General features: G+C 42.9%; 1 protein-coding gene and 1 long non-coding RNA gene across 7 annotated transcripts in view; one reads left to right on the top strand and one right to left on the bottom strand.

Annotated features, from left to right (window-relative positions):
* Positions 1-19625, bottom strand: part of EYS (eyes shut homolog) — a 456551-nt gene that overhangs the window by 48057 nt on the left and 388869 nt on the right. The window lies entirely within an intron of this gene.
* Positions 6768-19619, top strand: LOC310673431. The gene is made up of 4 exons (XR_014509000.1): positions 6768-6781; positions 9460-9568; positions 10820-10954; positions 18999-19619. It is a non-coding gene; the product is annotated as an uncharacterized lncRNA (long non-coding RNA).

The raw sequence follows: 19625 nt of genomic DNA, 5'->3' as shown, positions 1-19625 counted from the left end.
TTGATTGTCTTTCATTGATAAGATTTGTTTGTGGGGGGAAGGATTGTTGGGTCAAGTTAGCCATATTGATTTGTATGCTGAAATTTTGCTTAATATATGGAGAACGGCATCATAAAATCTGGAGAACTGCAGAATTTGAAGGTTAGCTGTGTTTCGCATATCCGTTCAAGAACTGAGAATCGGGCAGTTTCTCATTAAAATAAAAAAGTTGCATCCCCCCCCAGCACCCCAAGTACACAAGTGCACAGTCAAACTCGACAGGTCAGAATGGGATCAGTGTGTTGCCTTCAAGTACAGGGCCAGTGAGTTATTTAAAATGTTGTAGTGAAAATGGAATCGGAGGAAGTGAGCTGCTTCTAATCTGATTTTCACATTATTATTTTTTGGGCAAGCTTTACTCTCAGACAATATAGCCTCCGCAATCAAAATGATAAAAACACAAACATGCACGCACTCACTCACATAAGCAGTGATCAACAGACTGTAAGAAGCTGCCATCTGCAGGGCCTCAAGTCAAGCGCTAACTTTCTGTAACGTTTGATTGCTAACACGCCAGAGCTACTGTGTCCTCAGGAGGAATCAGCAACTAATAAAAATTGACTGTCCTTCCCTCTGTGCAGTAGCTGGAATCGCACCTCCAGTTAGAACTTGTCATCTAGCATATATGTTTTCGGTCCTTTCTTATTCAGCTGCAGTCTCTCACCAGATGGTACCACACAACCAGCATTCCTTATTGGCAGTAAACAAGAAGATCTTGGGTCAAAGTTAATAGCAGGCACAGAATTGAGGGACTTGTTAGTGGCTGGAAGCTGACTCAACTAGGAAGCACCAGTGACCATGTGCTCTATGGGTGGGGAAGGACATGCACGAGAAGACGAATGCCTCGCAAGACGGAAAACCCGCTAGACGAAAGGGTTTTCCGTTTTTCAATGCACTTCGCAGGACGAATTTCCCTATGGGCTTGCTTCGCAAGATGAAAATGTCTTGCGAGTCTTAAGGTTTTTTTCCGCTCCCCACCCCCTTTTTCTAAGCCGCTAAACCGCTAATAGTCTTTTAGCAGCTAATCCGCTAATCCCTTAAGCCTTTAATAGCTGCTAATAGCCGCTAATAGCCGCTAATAGCCGCTAAACCGCTAATAGCACTAATCCGCTAAGCCGCTAATAGGGTTGCTTCGCAAGACGAAAAAACTCGCGGAACGAATTAATTTCGTCTTGCGAGGCACCACTGTAGTTGGTAGAGCATGAGACTCTTAATCTCAGGGTTGTGGGTTTGAGCCTCAGATTGGGCAAGAAATTCTGCATTGCAGGGGATTGGACTAGATGATCCTCGTGGTCATCTTCCAACTCTATGATTCTAGGACTCCTACTAAGGGTCTGACTTGTTCTCTTTTTATTGTGCAATGTCTGAAAAGTAGGCAAACTTGCCCCTTTCTAAGAGAGCAGTTTGAAATCTGAACTATTGAGCCGCAGTGGATGAAGAATGGAGGAAGGGCTAAATTGCAGAGGGAACTGTTCCAAGATCTACAGATCTACAGATGATGGGTGGTATACCAGTTTAATAAATGATAAGAATAATAGCTATGGTTAGGCTCTGCCTCTATTGTCAGAGGCAGTAGGCCTCTAAATATTGGTGGAAGGGAATCTTTGGCAGAGGGAATGCTGTTCCACTCAAGTTCTTCCTGGAGGCTTTGTATAAGCATCAGTGATAAGAGGATGATGGCATACCCTGCAAAATTTCTCCGATGGAAATAGGGACGTCCTATTTCATAATAATAATTTCATTATTTATACCCGACACATCTTATTGGGTTGCCCCAGCACTCTGGGCAGCTTCCAACATATATATATAAAATTAAACATTAAAAGACTTCCCTATACAAGATTGCTTTCAGACGACTCATGGGTTGGATAACTCCATACCCTCCAATGTTTCTCCAATGAAAATAAAGGTAAAGGTAAAGGTACCCCTGCCCGTACGGGCCAGTCTTGACAGACTCTAGGGTTGTGCGCCCATCTCACTCAAAGAGGCCGGGGGCCAGCGCTGTCCGAAGACACTTCCGGGTCACGTGGCCAGCGTGACATCGCTGCTCTGGCGAGCCAGCGCAGCACACGGAAACGCCGTTTACCTTCCCGCTAGTAAGCGGTCCCTATTTATCTACTTGCACCCGAGAGTGCTTTCGAACTGCTAGGTTGGCAGGCGCTGGGACCAAGCAACGGGAGCGCACCCCGCCGCGGGGATTCGAACCGCCGACCTTTTGATCGGCAAGCCCTAGGCACTGAGGCTTTAACCCACAGTGCCACCCGCGTCCAATGAAAATAGGGACATCTTAAGGAAAAGTGGGACATTCCAGGGTCAAATCAGAAACCAGGATGGCTTCTCGAAACCAGAGCTGTCCCTGGAAAATAGGGACACTTGGGGAGTCTGTGATGGCCAGATGGGCCTTTGCTCTAAATACTGCAAGGTTCCCAACGCAAAGGCAAAGGCTATATAAATGTGAGCAGCCGAACCAATGGAGCCTGTTTCCCCTCATTTAAACTACTCGGTTAGAGACTCACCAATTGACACAAGCCTAGACGGATGGCAACTAACCTAACCGCTGCATGGTGTTTTTGCAACCAACTTCTACCCACTGGGAAGTGTGGCAGTTGCTTGGCTACAGCCACACTGTGCAGCCAAACCACACAGGCAAACACTTGCACATTGTGGGAGCCAAACAAGGATAAATGATTCAGTGGTAGCAATTGCTCCATTACAGTAATATGCTCATGAGTAAGATACAGCAACAGAAAGCTAAGGAAGCTCCCTGCCTGATCTCATCTGCTGAGTAAGCTCCATTCAGTGGCTAAGCTATATTGTGGTTACGGGTAGTGTATGTTGGAAACTCCACTTGGCTCCCTGCAACTACATAAAAATGGACCACAACTACAACTCTCATTGGCCCTAGCCAGGAGAGCTACTAGCCGCAAGCTTCTGCACAGAAATCCACACGGAGTACATAGTGACCACATATTGCTCCATTGCTGTTGGTCCCATACCCAGTGTTATCACACCCTTATGGCAACTGTTATTTACATGAAAGCCTACTTCTGCATCTCTATTTTTCAGAATATTTCCCAAAATAATATAATAAATAAATGTTGCTGAGCTAGGTTGAAAGGCCCTATCAAGGCAGGGTTTCCCAAAATTGGTTTCCCAACTGTTTTTTGAGACTACAACTCCCATCATCCCTAGCTAGCAGGACCAGTGGTCAGGGATGATGGGAATTGTAGTCCAAAACCAGCTGGAGACCTAAGTTGGGGAAGCCCTGGTATAGAGCTATGCAATCTTCCCTCTTGATCACATTGGGTTCCCCCCACTCTCTGCATACGCCAGATGGGCGGGGTATAAATAATAAATTAAATTAAATTAATATTAATATTTTAAAAAAATCTTTCCAAAAGGCTGTATTTCTGAGAAAAAAATTGATACAAAGGAAGAAAAGAGAGAGTATTATTATTAATCATTAGATTATTGAGAATGAATTGTGACGGCATTCTGCTTTGCTGGAAATTAAATCCATGCTGAAGAATTATTCAGCCTTTTCAGCCTTATATAAAGGTAATGGCATCTGAGCACAAATCAATAGATAAGACGAATATGCTCGCTAAATGAAGATCATGTTTCAGTGGGCCTTAGCCGTTCTCAGTTCACCAAATCACTGTTAAGTTCTTAATAATGAACCGTGTACATATGCATTAGTGCTTAATTAGATTTTGGCGAAATACTCTTGCTATGCCTGGAAAATCTGATCACTATAGATGAGAAATAAATGATCATGCCTTTTGTTTCTGGGTGCTGGCAAACCCCTGAGGTGACAAGATAAAATTCTGAACGGCCTCTAGTGTTTGAATGTGACCTCAACGCCACACCAGGTAAATGGCACCTGAGCTCATTGCAATTGCTGCCACTTATTTAAAACAGCATCCAGTGATTCCATCCAGGAAAAAATTAATGCCAGTAAACACAAAGACATATTGAGAACTGTAGGGGCAGTTGCTTTGCAAAATGTGCATACTGGGAAAAACTGAATATAAAAATGTGTCTATTAGGAGAAATTCACATTTACTGATTTAAAACATAAGTAAATTGCGGAAATGTGGAGAAGCCACCGATTGCTTCCAGATGACGTGTTGACCAACCATTCTTTCTTATTCACACTGATAAAAACGTTTGCAAGGAACCAACACAACATCTGCTGGTTGTTGAGAATTCATTCTCATTCGTTTGTGGGGAGCAGAGTTATATGACGTCACATCAAAGAGTTGATATCTCACACTTGCCAGTGAATTTTCCTGCCATATTTTCCTTACCATAAGAAGCCTGGGTTTTGGGGGATGTGTATGTCAGTGGGTTTGTTCCTCAAGTGCACTGTATCCACCTTAGCCGCACATCCTGAATTTGCTGGAATACAACTGAATTCCACCTGTGAAACAGTGACAGTCTGGAAGTGGCCTACTTGGGGTGGTAAAGGGTAGTAATAGGACCATCCCAATAAATGACATATTGAATTAACCCGTAGGGCAGAATCCTACTGCCACTTGTGTTTAAACAAATCTTATTGATTTCCACAGTAATTATGCATGAGTAACTAGGCACAAACTTCATTAAGAGTAAATGCTGTTTAAAGGAAGAACTTAAATAAACACAGCATCCCATGATCTTTTTTTTAACCCAAAATCTGATTTTCTTTTAACCTCAGTAGACTGTAAGGATGGACTTGAGTTTGTCTGCTAAATTACTTCAAGATGAGAAAGACATTTTCTTTTCTACTCACTTTCCCCTCTTTGAGTGCTGTACATGACTAGACCACAGGTATTGTACACCTCCAGAGTTCTATCTTCCTTAAATGTGAAACAAATAGATATTCTTTCTTTTAGGGGTACCATCAGCCACAGGGACACCTGCTGGTAACAGCAAGAAGGTGAACTCATTACAGTTGCCTTCACACAGAACCATTGATCCAACAGCTTGGAGTGAATATAATGGTATATTGTGTTTGTTCTGCTTCCCTGCCCCTTAATTCTGGCCCGTGACCTTCTTTTGCTTCCTACTCTCTCCTAAATCTGGACCTTCATCCCCTCTGAAATGAAGTAATGGAGTAAAAAGTGAGGTGATTCCTTCTGTCTTACAAATTCAAGTTATTCCCCTGCATGTCTCTTTGGCTGCAGGCTGTTTGCAGGTAGCTCAAGAAAAGCCTGCCTTAAGAAAAAAGGAGAATTAAGGAAACAAAGACCAGCCTAATAACATTTGTTAGCTTCTAAATGATCCTGTGCTTCAAATCAACTTGGCACAATTTGCGAGATATCTCTCCCTTATGCTGCAATCTGCATAGTTCTGTCATCTCAATTCTACCCAAGAGATGTCAGTCTATACAGCTTTGGGCTTAAACGTGACGTCAGTTTTATTGGCACAAATTATGAGGAATACCATACAAATAACATTCTAAGCCCTGGTATGAAAGATACATTAAGTTTTTCTAAATAAAATAAAAAAGCTCCTTAATTTACAGTCAAGTTTTTTTTCATATGTATTCTGCCCGTCCTCTGAAGTAAGTACCACTGAATTCGGGGGGGGGGGGGCTTGCTCCCAGGTAAATAGATTACAGGCTTGAATCTAGTATCTAGATCCAGAATCTAGGAACATTCTCAAAGGACGTGCAGACTTGCAGTTGCTACATGCAATTGTGCTCATCGATTGTGACTCTGTCATCAAAGGGTTGCTAGGATGTACAATGGCCAAGGTAATGCTTTTCAACAGAGATGGTTGCTGCTGCTTACAATCAGGTGGGGGCTTCAAAACCTTGGGAAGAGATGCATGCTTAGAGACTTCAACCACACAATTGATTTTCATATATCTCCCATTTGCTTTCACCATTTAAAAAGCAGCAGCTGAACAAGTCCTTTGAATCTATCTTTAATGCAATTGTTCCTTACCCTTGAATAAGCCCAATTTTTCTAGAGATGAACATCCTCCTCTGAACTGAACCTCTACCCCTCTATTTTTAAAGAGGAGTCTTCCCTGCTGTAGCTACCTGAAGCTCTGGCAGTTAATATTGGGGAAGTGGCATAACCCAATTTAATTGGCATGGATAGAACAATAGAATCATACAGTTAGAAGTGACCGTGAGGCTCATCTAGTCCAATAACCTGGAAAATCCAAGAATCTTTTGCCCAATGTGGGGCTTGAACCCACAATCCTGAGATTAAAACTCTCATGCTCTACTGACTGAGCTATCCCTCAAACCTCTTCCCTCTGTTTCACAGAAAAAAGAATCGGAAGGGCACGTGAAAAAGACGTGGTAAAGCACCGTGAAAGTTGGTGTTAAAAGAAAATGGGGGGGGGGGGAGCTTACAGAATATGGGATTTACCTTTTTTGGGTGGGTGGGTGGGAGCTCTAATGACAGTCTCTGCTGAAAAAAGCAGCACCAAATAGGAACCATTATTTAAACAATTATGTATGTTCTGGGAACAAAAAGATCTTTTAAATAAATGCAGTGAGTAGCAAAGATAATGGGAGTGGGGTGGAGAAGCATTGGCAGGAGAATGCTGGTAGGCATGATTATTCCAATTCCCAAAAGGCTTTACTGAAAATAGTTTTTTTCTGATTTCCCTCCTTCCTTCTGAAGTCCCGTGGTACAGACTCTTTGGATAGACAGGCAGAGGAAACCAGAAATATCCGGAGCCCTCTCAAATAGGTGCCAAGCGGCCAAACAGCCCACGGCACAGCAGGAGTTTTCCTCTGGTAAGCCTTGAATTATTTCAGATGCCAGCCTGAAATACAGATGATCTGCAGACTGTTCCTTGCTCACCTAAGGAATTTAAACTTTGCAGTTTTTCTGACATTCTGAAACCAGTTTTATGTGGAAAACACACTCGGAGAGGGGGGATTATTTTATCGACAATGCTATTTTTATTTAAATATCATAAAATGATGGCAACCTCTTTGCCCAAATTAATCATGGAGGTGTCCTGTTCTTTGGCAAAAGGACTTTCATGCCAGCTCCACTTTCTAAAGCTTTTTACCAGCCAAGCGTTCAAAGGCTGCTCTTCAGAGATGCAGTGTTTTCTCACAAAATTCCAAGGAATCAATAAAATAAACCTAGGCTACAGGCTCCCCCACTGTGCCAGTCATAAACTACAGGTGTCATTAAAATTTAGGCTGCACTGGAAGAAAAGGGGGTGGGTATTAAACATCTCTACCAACCAACTTTTTCTAGAGCGGAGTTTCCCAAACTTGGATCTCCAGCTTTTTTGGGGACTACAACTCCCATCATCCCTAGCTAGCAGGACCAGTGGTCAGGGATGATGGGAATTGTAGTCCAAAATCAGCTAGAGACCCACATTTGGGAAACCCTGTTCTAGAGGGTCCAGCAATCCCTTGTAACATATTTTCCTTTGGGTGTGTGTATAGATGGCTGCAGAGGAAAAGCCTCCCCACTTCCACCAGTGGGAGCATCTATTGAGTGCTTGCCTTGACATATCTGCCAAGTAGAATCTTTATTCTGCTTCTCTCTCTCCTCTTGTTTACCTGAGCCCTCCTTTAATGCTTGATATGATTCTGGCAAGCAGGGAAGCAGGAGGTGGAGGAGCAGGAGAAAGACTAAGCTGGTAATAGAAGGCTGGCATCAGCCCTGGATAAAATGCAGAGTTCAGAACTGGTGATAAAAATTATGTTTGCAATGATCGCTCACAATCTTATTGGGTGGGGTAAAAATAAGAAAAAAAAATACTAAAATGATTAAATATGGTTCAACAGCATAGCCCATAATAGGCTCAGCAATCTCTACAACCCCTTTAGCAAGCAAGTACAGTGGTACCTCGGGTTACAGATGCTTCAGGTTACATATGCTTCAGGTTACAGACTCTGCTAACCTAGAAATAGTACCTCAGGTTAAGAACTTTACCTCAGGATGTGAACAGAAATCATGCTCCGGCGGTGCAGTGGCAGCAGGAGGCCCCATTAGCTAAAGTGGTGCTTCAGGTTAAGAACAGTTTCAGGTTAAGAATAGACCTCCAGAATGAATTAATTACTTAACCTGTGGTGCCACTGTATTTGGTTTGCTTCAAATGCAGGATTTCCTTCAGCACCCCTGTTTATGGAGCCCACCAGCTCAGCCTGCTACTCATCCATCTCCTTTTGTTAAAGTCCAAGGTTAACCCCACTATGACACTGCAAACTAGGCTCCTCCGTCTTTCCAAGTCACAATCTCATCCACAGCTTGCCTGTTTTACACTTTCCAGTTGTACTTAGCAAGATGAGTTCATGCCTTGAGGATGCTACACTTGTTTCTATCAAATCATGATACTGCACTTTCAGCTCTGTGCATAGGAAGCAGATCAAATAACTGTTCAAGGACAACTACCCTCCTGCGTCAATTCAGAGCGTTTTAAAGCACTGTTTTGACCTAAATCATAGTCAGGAAATTCTGACAAGCTTCGTCTTTTGGAGGAGTTTGGTTTTATAGGAAAACTGCTTTTAGGTAAAAAATATTGCTCAGTCCGTGCCTTGTCTTTAGCTGTGCACGATAAACAAATCATGCTATTGTACACACAGAATCCACTTGTCCTTGATATTAACTAAAATGCAGCACAGTCCTGGGAAGATTTGTTGGAGCTGAAAGCAGACTTTATAATTTAGCTTGGAGCCTCGAACTGGCATAAACCATGGCGCTATAGATCTATATACCGACATACAAAGCTCATAAAAGAAATAAAGCAAAAATTTATCGCTTTGCATTTTTCCATTTCACAAAACATTATTTCTAAAATTAGATTTCAATTTTATTTATTGCATTAGCTCACTAAGAGGATGCAACCGCAAAGCAATTAAAGCCTGACATCATTAAGACTTGATAACCCATCCATTTAAAACGTGAAAAATATGATAGCTTTACTTGAAAGGAAGACAAAATTAATATCAAAACTTACAAAATGGAGGATAGAGGCTTTGCCATTATAGTATGTGCATGCAGATGTGCTACAGTCTCCAACTGGTTCTCATAGCCTTTTCTTTCTCTCTCTGGGTCATATACACTGAAAATGAAATTCAGAATTCTCCAGACAAAATACTGTATTTTTCGCTCTATAGGACGCACCAGACCACAAGACGCACCTAGTTTTTGGAGGAGGAAAACAAGGGGAAAAAAATCTGAATCTCAGAAGCCAGAACAGCAAGAGGGATCACTGTGCAGTGAAAGCAGCAATCCCTCTTGCTGTTCTGGCTTCTGGGATAGCTGCGCAGCCTGCATTCACTCCATAAGACGCACACACATTTCCCCTTAATTTTTAGGAGAGAAAAAGTGAGTCTTATAGAGCAAAAAATATGGTACATTTTCCGTGATCTTCATGAAAAGCTGGTAGAAATCATGTGGATGCCTGCTGTTATTGTTAATTACATTCATGTTCTCTCCTACCTCTCAGTATTCAGATATTTAAAGTACTGAGACAGGCTGTCCTGACTCTGGCTCCAAGGCACGCAAGCTGTGGCTCTTACTTTGACCAAAAAACACCCTTATTCAGGCGCATGACAGTAAGGCTCAGCAGCAGATGCAAGGCTCATGGGTCATGTTTCAGGAGTCAAAGAGCAGCGCAAGAAGTTCAGAATGGGATGGAAACAATGAAGATGTCCCAACAAGTTTCCACACCCCACCTGGTACGCTCACTCACAAGACTTGCTTGCCTTGTGAGAATGTTGGAATTGCAAATATGCACTCCATGAAGGTGGGTGGTTCTGTTCCTATCTGGGAAGGTGATGCCTGGTGTCATGTAACAAGACTGCACCCTCCTACTCAGTTGTTGTTGTTGCCACCTCCAGTTCTGCTTCTCCCGGCTGACTGCTCTAAGCCCTCCACAGCCTCCACTGAGGATCTCCGTTCCACAGGAAAGTTGGGGCTGGCACCCCTGCTCTCTCTTTCCATGTGACTGAAGCTGGGGTGGACAGGAGAGTTCCCCCTCCTCCAACTCAGGTTCCCCCCTCCCCCTCTGTTTCATCCACTTCCTCCTCCTGCATCTGAGCCTGCCACATCAAGCCTAATCTGAACAGTGCTGTGTGAATCATGATACAGGCCCAAGAACTTGCTCCCAAGAACTTATAATCCATCAGGAGTAGGGAACCTGTGGCCCTCCAGATATTGTTGGGCTACATCAGCCACATTCAGCCTAGCCAATGATTAGGGATAATGGAAGCTACAGCATTAACAATGCCTGAAAGTCCACAAGTTCTCCACCCTGTTGTACGGGGTCAAACAAGGCAAGACAGAGCTGAAAGCAATATTTATGTGTGTACATAGGTTTCAAAATATTGGGGTAGTGTAAAGGATAGAGGTCTCCTGTGCACATGTGTAAAATGAATGTGTATGCACACAGAATGCCAGTACAGTGGTACCTCAGGTTACATACACTTCAGGTTACAGACTCTGCTAACTCAGAAATAGTGCTTCAGGTTAAGAACTTTGTTTCAGGATGAGAACAGAAATCGTGCTCCGGCAGCGCAGTGGCAGCAGGAGGCGCCGGTAGCTAAAGTGGTGCTTCGGGTTAAGAACAGTTTCAGGTTAAGAATGGACCTCCGGAACGAATTAAGTACTTAACCCGAGGTACCACTGTATATTTCTTCCTTTCCCTCCACCTTTGTACCTTTCTAGCCTGATCGAAAATACTGCTGAATCTGTTTGTGTTGCAACTGCTTTATAAAAAAGTATTTTCAGATCCATTGGGAGATTGTACATTCAATTAAAATATTCTCTTTTCTCTCTTGTTCTCATCATCCTGGTACAAATATGAGTGAGGGACAGGTTATTGCAGAGTAAATGAATGCAACACACAGCAAGTGGAGAAGAGTCATCAGCAATCTGTGATGGGAGAAGAGGACTCAGCTGGTGACGCATGGCATGGGAATAAATGCTGCAAATTTACAACGGTGCCTATTTCCATCTGTGAAATATTGAAATGTATGGCAGGGTCATCTATTGGATACTGGCTGTGATAATGTTCTGCTGGCTTCCCAACTCTGTTTTCAATTCAAAAGTTGCTATATTGGAGGTGGAGGTGAAAAGGTCTACAAATATATACTGCTTTTGCACCTGTTCACAGTCATTGTTCCTCAATTTGATGTATTTTGGCACCAATTTCATTTTACTTTCACTCCTACTTTTTTAAAAAAATAAAATAAAAAAGTTTTAACAGAGTTCTTTGCTGTGACTGCAGCCAGTCAGGAATCACTTGGGAAACTGATGATGTCACGGCACAACATAACCAATAATATTTGCCTCTATGACTGTGCAGACTTCCTCAACCTTGGGGCCTCAGGTATATTCTGGACTACATCACCCATAATCCCTGACCACGGGCCAAGCTTGCTGGAACTGATGACAGCTGGAGTCCAAAATATCTGGAAGCTGCCAAGCTGGGGAAAGTGGCGATTGTGTAATTAATGCAACAAATCAATCCTTTCTATTGTCCTCTCTCTATAAACAAAAGATCCTCACCTGCTTCCCCTACTGCAGGCAGAAGTAAATCACTGAAGAGGAAAATACATGAATTCTTAGAACCTCCTACTTTCTAATGTTGAGGGGAGGGGGGAAAAGGAACATATGTGCTTGGGACCCGGTATCAGCTTCTGATCTCTTGGGAATGACCAAAGGAGCCCTAACGCCACCAAACTTATCCATGTCAAAGGATGCTGCACATGTTACAAATGGTGCAAGAACCACACTGTTCTGGTAGCTCCCATTAGTGGTGAAAGGTCGGATAGGCAGTGACTCCCTCAGAATCACTGGCAATATCATTTGGCTCATGTAGCCATGTCTACTGAGTACTCCCAGGAGAAACAGAATGTCAGGAACGGGCTCTTTACATTGCTGCCTGCCCTGAGCCTTTATGGGTAAGTAACTGGAATGCTTACAGCAATTGCCATTCAGTACTCCAGCCAAAGAATGTCAGATTAGGTTTTTGTGTGTGTAAGAGTTTCCAAAGATACCTGTGCTGCTAAAAATGCCACTTTTTCCTTGAAGAGCCTTGGTGGGAAGATAGAATGTAAGTTAAAATGGTCTCCTGTGCCTAGAAGGATCGATCAGAGCAAATGACTTGCATCTGTGTCAAGCAAGAGGCAGATGGAGATGGGCCTTTTCTCTCCTCTCCGCACACCAGCTTGTTTGACCTTGCTGCAAAGGTGTGATGCAAAGACTGCCTGCAATGGGCTCTTTACCAATCCAGTCATTTTAATTTCATTACAGTTCTCAGACTCCTTTGCAAACTACTCCTTGGACAACATTCAATAATATTAATATTTCTTCCCCACCCCCCACCCCTTCCCAATCTGGCCCTGCAATTGTATGACAGTTAGGTGACTTTCCCGTAACTCACTGAAGAAGAAATCTCATTTGTATAAAGAGGCTCCCAGAAGGTCCAAAAGGATTCTTCACATTCCAAGCTAATCGCTCACATGTGCCAACTGGCAAGGGCATTGGTAATGAAATCTGTTAGAAAAACAATGTAAGCGGCTCTTTGACTACACCAAGGCCCCATTGCCATACACATTGGGAAGAATTATGCATTTTGCAAAGATCTGATTTGCTGCCCGAAGAACTTAAAGGCTTGTAGTGCTTGCCACCCTCTCCTCTGCAGAGCAAGCATTCTAAAGGAGTTTGACTCCCAAAGCGAATTTCCGAAGGTTGGAAAAGCAGAGAACGCAATATTAGTGTTGATAATTGGGCAAATAATAATGGATAAAGATTCATCTTTGGAGAATATTTGTGCTCTCTATCCCCACTGAAATATGTTCTACTCCAAAAGTCATCCTCATTCTCATGAAAAGAGATCTCTCAGGCATCGCAGTATATACAGTGTTGGTACTTTTATTTCCTAATTGGAAGCCTTTTTCCCTACTGTGCTTAGAAAGCTCAATTAAGACCAAAGGACAGCACAGAGGTGCTAACACAAGATCTCTGTTGGTAGCATAGTGTTAGAAACTTATAGTTCAGAAATTCCCAAATGTACCTAGAAGCTAAACTAAATCCTGGCTTACCTTTGAACCGCTTAACTGTTAGGACCCCTCCAGATGACCTGTTTATGAAATCTCCATCCTGATTTGTTTGTGCAATCGTAATCCTACTCTTTTTTTAGTGTATTTCCCTGTCACTTTCCTTACTGCAAAAGGTCGTTTTAAAAGAGGAGAGAGCAAGTAGGTTTGTTGTATCAGACCAAGGGAACACTTTAACCCACATTGAGTTGTGTACAATGAAGTTGTCCTGCTTGTACAATAGAACCTCCCATCCTTCTCCCCTCTCAATGCTCCTCTCACCATCACCAGAAATCTGCTCCAGAAGGTTAGGAAAATCCCCAGAACAGATTTTGTGTGTGAGGGGGATGGTGGAGAGAAGAACGAAAGGGGAAGTTTCATTGTGCCAATGAGAGTGTTTGCATGAACAGGATGCATCATGTCTGGTAGGCCGTTGAACCCCTTCTACCAAATAGTGACAGTATGGAGGCGACCTTGAAGAATTAGGTCATTTCTTTATCTCATTGAAGGGAAGACCAAACAACATGGCATAATGGTAGCCCTTGTGCCTTTAAGTGAGGGATAAGTGATTTAGGTGCACACTAGCATAGAATACAATGGGACTTACTTGTGAGTAAACATGCCTTGGACTGTAATATTAAAATCCCAAAGGTGGTATGCAGGAAGGCTAGGACTTTATTTATATACTTTTATGTCCTAGAAGGGTTTTGGCTGTTTGTTTTAATGAACACAATATGTCTTCCTATGCAAAATGTGGGGTTTTAATCTGCCTGTACAAATGTGTCATGTGCAGTCCAGTCCTGTAGAAGTTTATTCATTAAGAAAGTGTCAGTGAGATCAGTGAGGCTTCTGTCCTGGAAAATATGCTTCGGATTGCAATGCAAGGTACTTCCATCAGTTACAGTCAAATTATTTATTTCCCAACTCTGTAAATATTGCAAAGGTTAACTCTGCTAGCTAACCTGCAAAAAATAGCTTTGTAGAAATGGAAAGGCAAGACAATCAATTCAGATCAAGGCTTATGCAAACAATCAATTCAAAGCATGCCTCTGGTGCCAGAGTACGGCCTTTGCAGAATTGTCTTACAAGCCCTAACCAAATGTGATAGGGCAGCAGCTACTCTACATGTGATAGGTGGGGAGGGAGTCTCCTTGGGTGGGGAGAATAGCTTTAGCTATTGCCCTCACTATCTTTTTGTGGGCTGGTTGACGAGCGTTCATGTGCATGTGTGTGTGGGGAGTGCTTATTCCTCAAAGAAGAGACTCCCAGAGAAGCTGAAATGGATTTTTATCAAGGCAGAGTCTTCAGAAGCTCCTCAGTGCTTTCACATCAGCAGCCAGCGTCAAGGCAAAGTCTAAAGACTCAACATCACTGCTAAAACTGCTCAGGCTTTCCTCACAGTTTGCTTTGGCACTGGTGCAAAACTCCTCTTCACCAGCTAAGCTCTGGCACAAGACTGGCATAACATGCTATGGGTATGTGATTTGTATCCCTCACCATCAGCAATGGTGCTGGCTTTCCAATAGGTGCCCATCACACTTGTGCCATCATGATCCAGATAGCATTCCAAATCACAACAGCTCTACTTGCTGGGGAAGAACTGTATGAACTCAGCAATATTATATAGTAATTAATGCTGCTGCTAAAGTTCAGAAAAGGGAGCTCGAAAAAGCATTACAAGCCCAACCCCATGCATAATTCTGCCTCAGCTTGTAATAGGCTCAATCTGCCACAAATTCTGTTTCCTGTTGCCTCATTCCTTTCCACCTAAACATGCTTTATTGCAGTGGCATGGAGGTATCATGGATGGTGGTTGGAGATTCCATGAGGGCCTATATAATGGTACACAACATCTAGGGTTGCCAGAACCTACAGGAAATTTAACCGCTACTTGTACTTTCTACAGCCATATCCTGGAGTTCCTAGTGAACTTGGGAGCATTTAGGTTGGGCCTGGAAGGGATGGTAGGACCTGCCAATTTTGATTCTCTCGGTTTTTTCACCCCCCCCCCCCGGTATTAAATTCAGTTCTCCAAATCTCTGCAGCAATTTGCATCCCCCTCCAAAACAACAAAACAAAAAACAACCCCTTGTGAAAATTCATCAGCGCTTTAGTATTTTTTTTGTATGCAATTTTGCCTAATAAACACCATTTTGCAAAGCAACTTTCCCTAATATAATTCATTTTGGGTATGTTATTGTCAGGAATATACACATTTTTACATCTTACCCTAGCATATGCATTTTTGTACACCTTACTTGGCTGGTGAGCTGGATTGCAAGATTGAGAGACATGTGTTTGCATTTTATTTCAGAAAGTTCAAATATGGCCGATTCACCTTTAAATGTGAACTTAATCAAGTTTCTCTCCCATCCCCAGTGCCATGGCAGAATGTAGTCCCTGACAACCCCAAACATTTTTACGGGCTAATGGAAGCCCCATTGCCACCCACAAGCTCCCCTGGTTGCCTCTGACATTTGTCTCATGGGCAGAAGGTGGGGCTGGAAGCTCCCCTAGGCTGGATATGAATCAAGCTGAACTTCAGTGAGTTTATTCAGGCCTAATCTGGAGTGTGCCTAAATTAACTTATTGAAATAATAAAAAAAATCCAATTTGAGCCCACAGATGTTGGTATGATTTGAGTGCTCGAAAAATGTCATCCCACTGTTTCACATTGTCCCTGAGCAAGTAAGAACTTCCAACAGCAGCTGCTACGAGGTCAGTTTTCTCTTGGAAGGAAAGAGTACTAGAGACTTTGTATGGTGGCTTTGCAATACCTGCATATTTACAAATAGCATGTGGGGTGGGGTGCGGGATGTCCTTACAGCTGCAGCATTTTCTTCAGATGCAAGGAGTGTATTTTTTTCGTTATCACCTTCCTTCTTGAACAAAAATTGGTATTTGTTTTGTAGGAAAGCTGTACTTGAAAGGTCACGAGTTCATCCTTGGGAAACCAGTCTTCTTGGAGATTTTGATAATTACACTGTTTGCAGTGTTCTGAAGTCTGAAGATAAGCTACTCTCTATTGAAATTTATTGTTAATTGAGTTTGATTTTCCGGTCTTAATTAATTGATTAACATTAATGGAGCCATCTGCTGTTCCAATACTTGCCGAACAACAACAGTAAGAATAATTGCTTATGAGAATAGTTCGGGACGCTGAAAGCACACTCGTGTATGGGTGTAATTAACTTTCTGGTTTTGCTCAGCACTGCGAAAACTAAGCTCATGTATGTTTACAATTTGACAAGCTTTTAAGCAGCCAGAAATACATTTATTCATCAACCACTACCAATGTGTTTTTGACACGATCATTGATATGGGAATTCTATGAGCTGTTTCCACAACACTATAGCCTTTTAATTCTTGCCAAACCTTGATGAAAATGTGGCACATTATCTGCTCACTCTTCTCTGCTTTTAAAAAAAGAATCTTCTGCACCATAGGAGTCCAAAGAGATTTGACCGCTCAACTGGCAGACTAAACACAGTTTCTCTGAGCTAAAATTCTTACTCTAGGCAAAGAATGCATCTTGAGAGCATTTCAATCCTACAAATTTTAACAGGTCTGGATTGTACTCGCAGGGTCACTGACATGTTTATGCCTTCTGGTTTGGGTGGCAAGTGCAAATCACAATTTGCCTATACGGATGTAACAACAAACCATGGCTTGCCACAAATGAGGAAATCACTGATGTAGTGGCATGTACTAAGGGAGGAGGGAGAGTGATATATGTGAATAGATTCACAGAGCTGGAAGGTAATTTCACTTACTCACCTACCACATTCATATCCTACTCTTCATCCTGACCATTCAATGCACTCCACATTTTATCCTCATCATGATGCTGTGAGGCAGGTTCATCTGAGAGCTGGCTACTCATTCAACCCAGCTGAGCAAAGATTTCAGCCTGGCTTTCCAATCCAAAGTCAATACTCTAGCCACTGCAGTCCCTTCATTACTCACATAGAAAGCTGCTCTTTACAGTGACCCCCTGTAACTTGATGCAATGTGGGAATACACCTTGTCACATGCGAACTCCTGGATGACATGGAGAAGTTCCATGCTGGCATGGAAATGCTACAAAGGACACAAGAAGAGCCTGCAGGATCAGGCCAACAGCCCATCTTATCCAGCATCTCGTCCACCCAGTTGCCTGTGGGGAACATGCAAGCTGGACACAAGCACAAGAGCACTCTCCCCTCCTGCCATTTCCAGCAACTTGTTCTGTCATTGGGAGTGCCAACAGACACAGGACACAGAAACCCATCATAGGGAAGTGGCAATAAAACCTGATATGCACAGGGTGGGGGAAACTAACACGGGGATGGGAGAACCTGTGGCCCTCCTGGTGCTTTTGGACTGCAACTCCCATCAGTCCAAGCCAGTTTGGCCAATGGTCAGGGGGGATGGGAGTTGCAGTCCAGCAACACTGAGAGGGCCACCTCCATCTCTGCTGTAGCATATAGTTCAGTACACCGGTTCCATTGAAGTCAGCTATCACCCAGTAGTTTATTAGGCTCTAAAGCAGCCCTTAAAGGTGAAGGGACCCCTGACTGTTAGCTACAGTCATGACCGACTCTGGGGTTGCGGCACTCATCTCGCTTTATTGGCCGAGGGAGCCAGCGTTTGTCCGCAGACAGCTTCCAGGTCATGTGGCCAGCATGACTAAGCCGCTTCCGGCGAACCAGAGCAGCACACGGAAACGCTGTTTACCTTCCTGCTGGAGTGGTACTTGCACTTTGACGTGCTTTTGAACTGCTAGGTTGGCAGGAGCAGGGACCGAGCAATGGGAGCTCACCCCGTCACGGGGATTCGAACCACCGACCTTCTGATCGGCAAGTCCTAGGCTCTGTGGTTTAACCCACAGTGCCACCCACGTCCCTAAAGCAGCCCTTGGTATGAGACAAATCGGTCAATCCTGCTTTAGAAGAAAACTTGAGAATCCCCTCCATTATCTCATTCCCTCACTTTAAACAATCAGTTGCTTTCTCAGGTTTGTTCCTTCCTATTGGGAATGTGCACTAATGGGAACTGAGATCCTGCATGGGGGAGCTCTTGAATGGGATTCCTGCGCTGTACTTTGAAGGCAACTTGGAAACTCAAACTTTCAGTCATTCACAGCCACTATGTTTCTATATTGGTGCTAAGAGGCTTAGCCTTCAATGCCCTCCGCCTGCAGTGAAGCAAAATATTAGAGCTTTCAGCACTCGGCTTTATCTCCCAGTAGTCTTATCATAAACTATGGAATCGAGATCTGAGTTTCTAGCTTGTGGTTTAATTGCTTATTTAACAGCCTGTGGTTTTTCAGAGATGAAATCTCTAGGAAGGCTTTTCCGATGTTCCGGTATCACCAAGCAATGAAGAGAAAGATATTTGTAACTGCTATTAAACCAGCTTAAGTTAAAAGACTGGCAGCATTTTAGATGACTGTGAACTATTTCAGTTTTGTACACAGAGTCAAAATGGTTATTTAATTGCTTTATGTGGCAAGCATGATTGTTAAACAAGGCTCTAAGTTGTGGTGTTGTTTTGCTGCTGCTGTTGTAATAAATCAGCATCTTGACATGTTTTATGGTCTCCATCAACAAAAACCTTTAAAAACCCTCAACTATTTTAAAATGCTTTTTTTTAAAAAAAATTGAATTGTGAATGAGGTGGATAGATTACATTCAAGTTCATTGCATAGTTTTGCTCTGATTGGTGCCTTCTGCAACTCCCAGATGGAATATCTTGGACTGGGATTATCACAAATTTCACAGGAAGAGACTTTATCACTGCCTATGTGAATCAAAGAATAGTTCCTGTTCATTAAAGGGAGAAGCACCTTAGTCAACTCTCAGATTTCAGTTCTATCAGGAATATGTGAAATCCTCATATTTCATGCTTCAGTTGTAGGTGTCTTTTGTTTTGGTTTTGAAATATTGTCTCTTTTTCCATATAGAAGCAGAGGGAGAAGTTGGACGCAGGGCTCTGCCCTACCGAGGCACCAGCCCTGTTAGGCTCCTCTCTCCCTCAACTGTCGCCTGGCTGTGGCAGAGGGGGAAATTGGAAGCAGGATCAGTCCTTTGGCTCCACTAAGAAACCAGCTGCACTTGGCTCCTCCTATTCCTGAATGGCTTCCTTTCCATTATCAAAACAACTATGTAACTACTAAGTGGTGCCTGAGTTTTCTTGTTTTCCTCTTCCCTCCCCATCCCATTTTTCCTTTTGTGCCTTGTCTTTTAAAGGGCAAAGTCTGGTATGTGGAAGCTATCTTCCTTTTATTGAACTCATGCAAGCTGCTCTGGGAGCCTTTCTAGCTGAAGAGTGGGCTAAAAATGCTTCAGATAAATCAACAAACAAACAATATAATTGTTTTTCCAGAAGGGACAAGTTCTACTCCCACAAGGGCTATTAAAAACATGGAAGAAAAACAACATTTGTAGTAAATTAATTGAAGAGCAGATTAAAAATGCCTCAAATAAACAAACAAACTATGCACACAAACACGCACACAGCGCAATGATTTAATGAGGGAAGCTAATCAGGCAGCGAAGGAATTTAAAGATAAAAGATAAGGACCTGATGC

This window comes from Podarcis tiliguerta, assembly GCF_965153285.1.
Source record: "Podarcis tiliguerta genome assembly, chromosome: 3".
Classification (NCBI taxonomy): domain Eukaryota; kingdom Metazoa; phylum Chordata; class Lepidosauria; order Squamata; family Lacertidae; genus Podarcis; species Podarcis tiliguerta.
The sequence above is the reverse complement of the archived record's forward strand: the minus strand, read 5'-3'. Positions and strand labels throughout refer to the sequence as shown.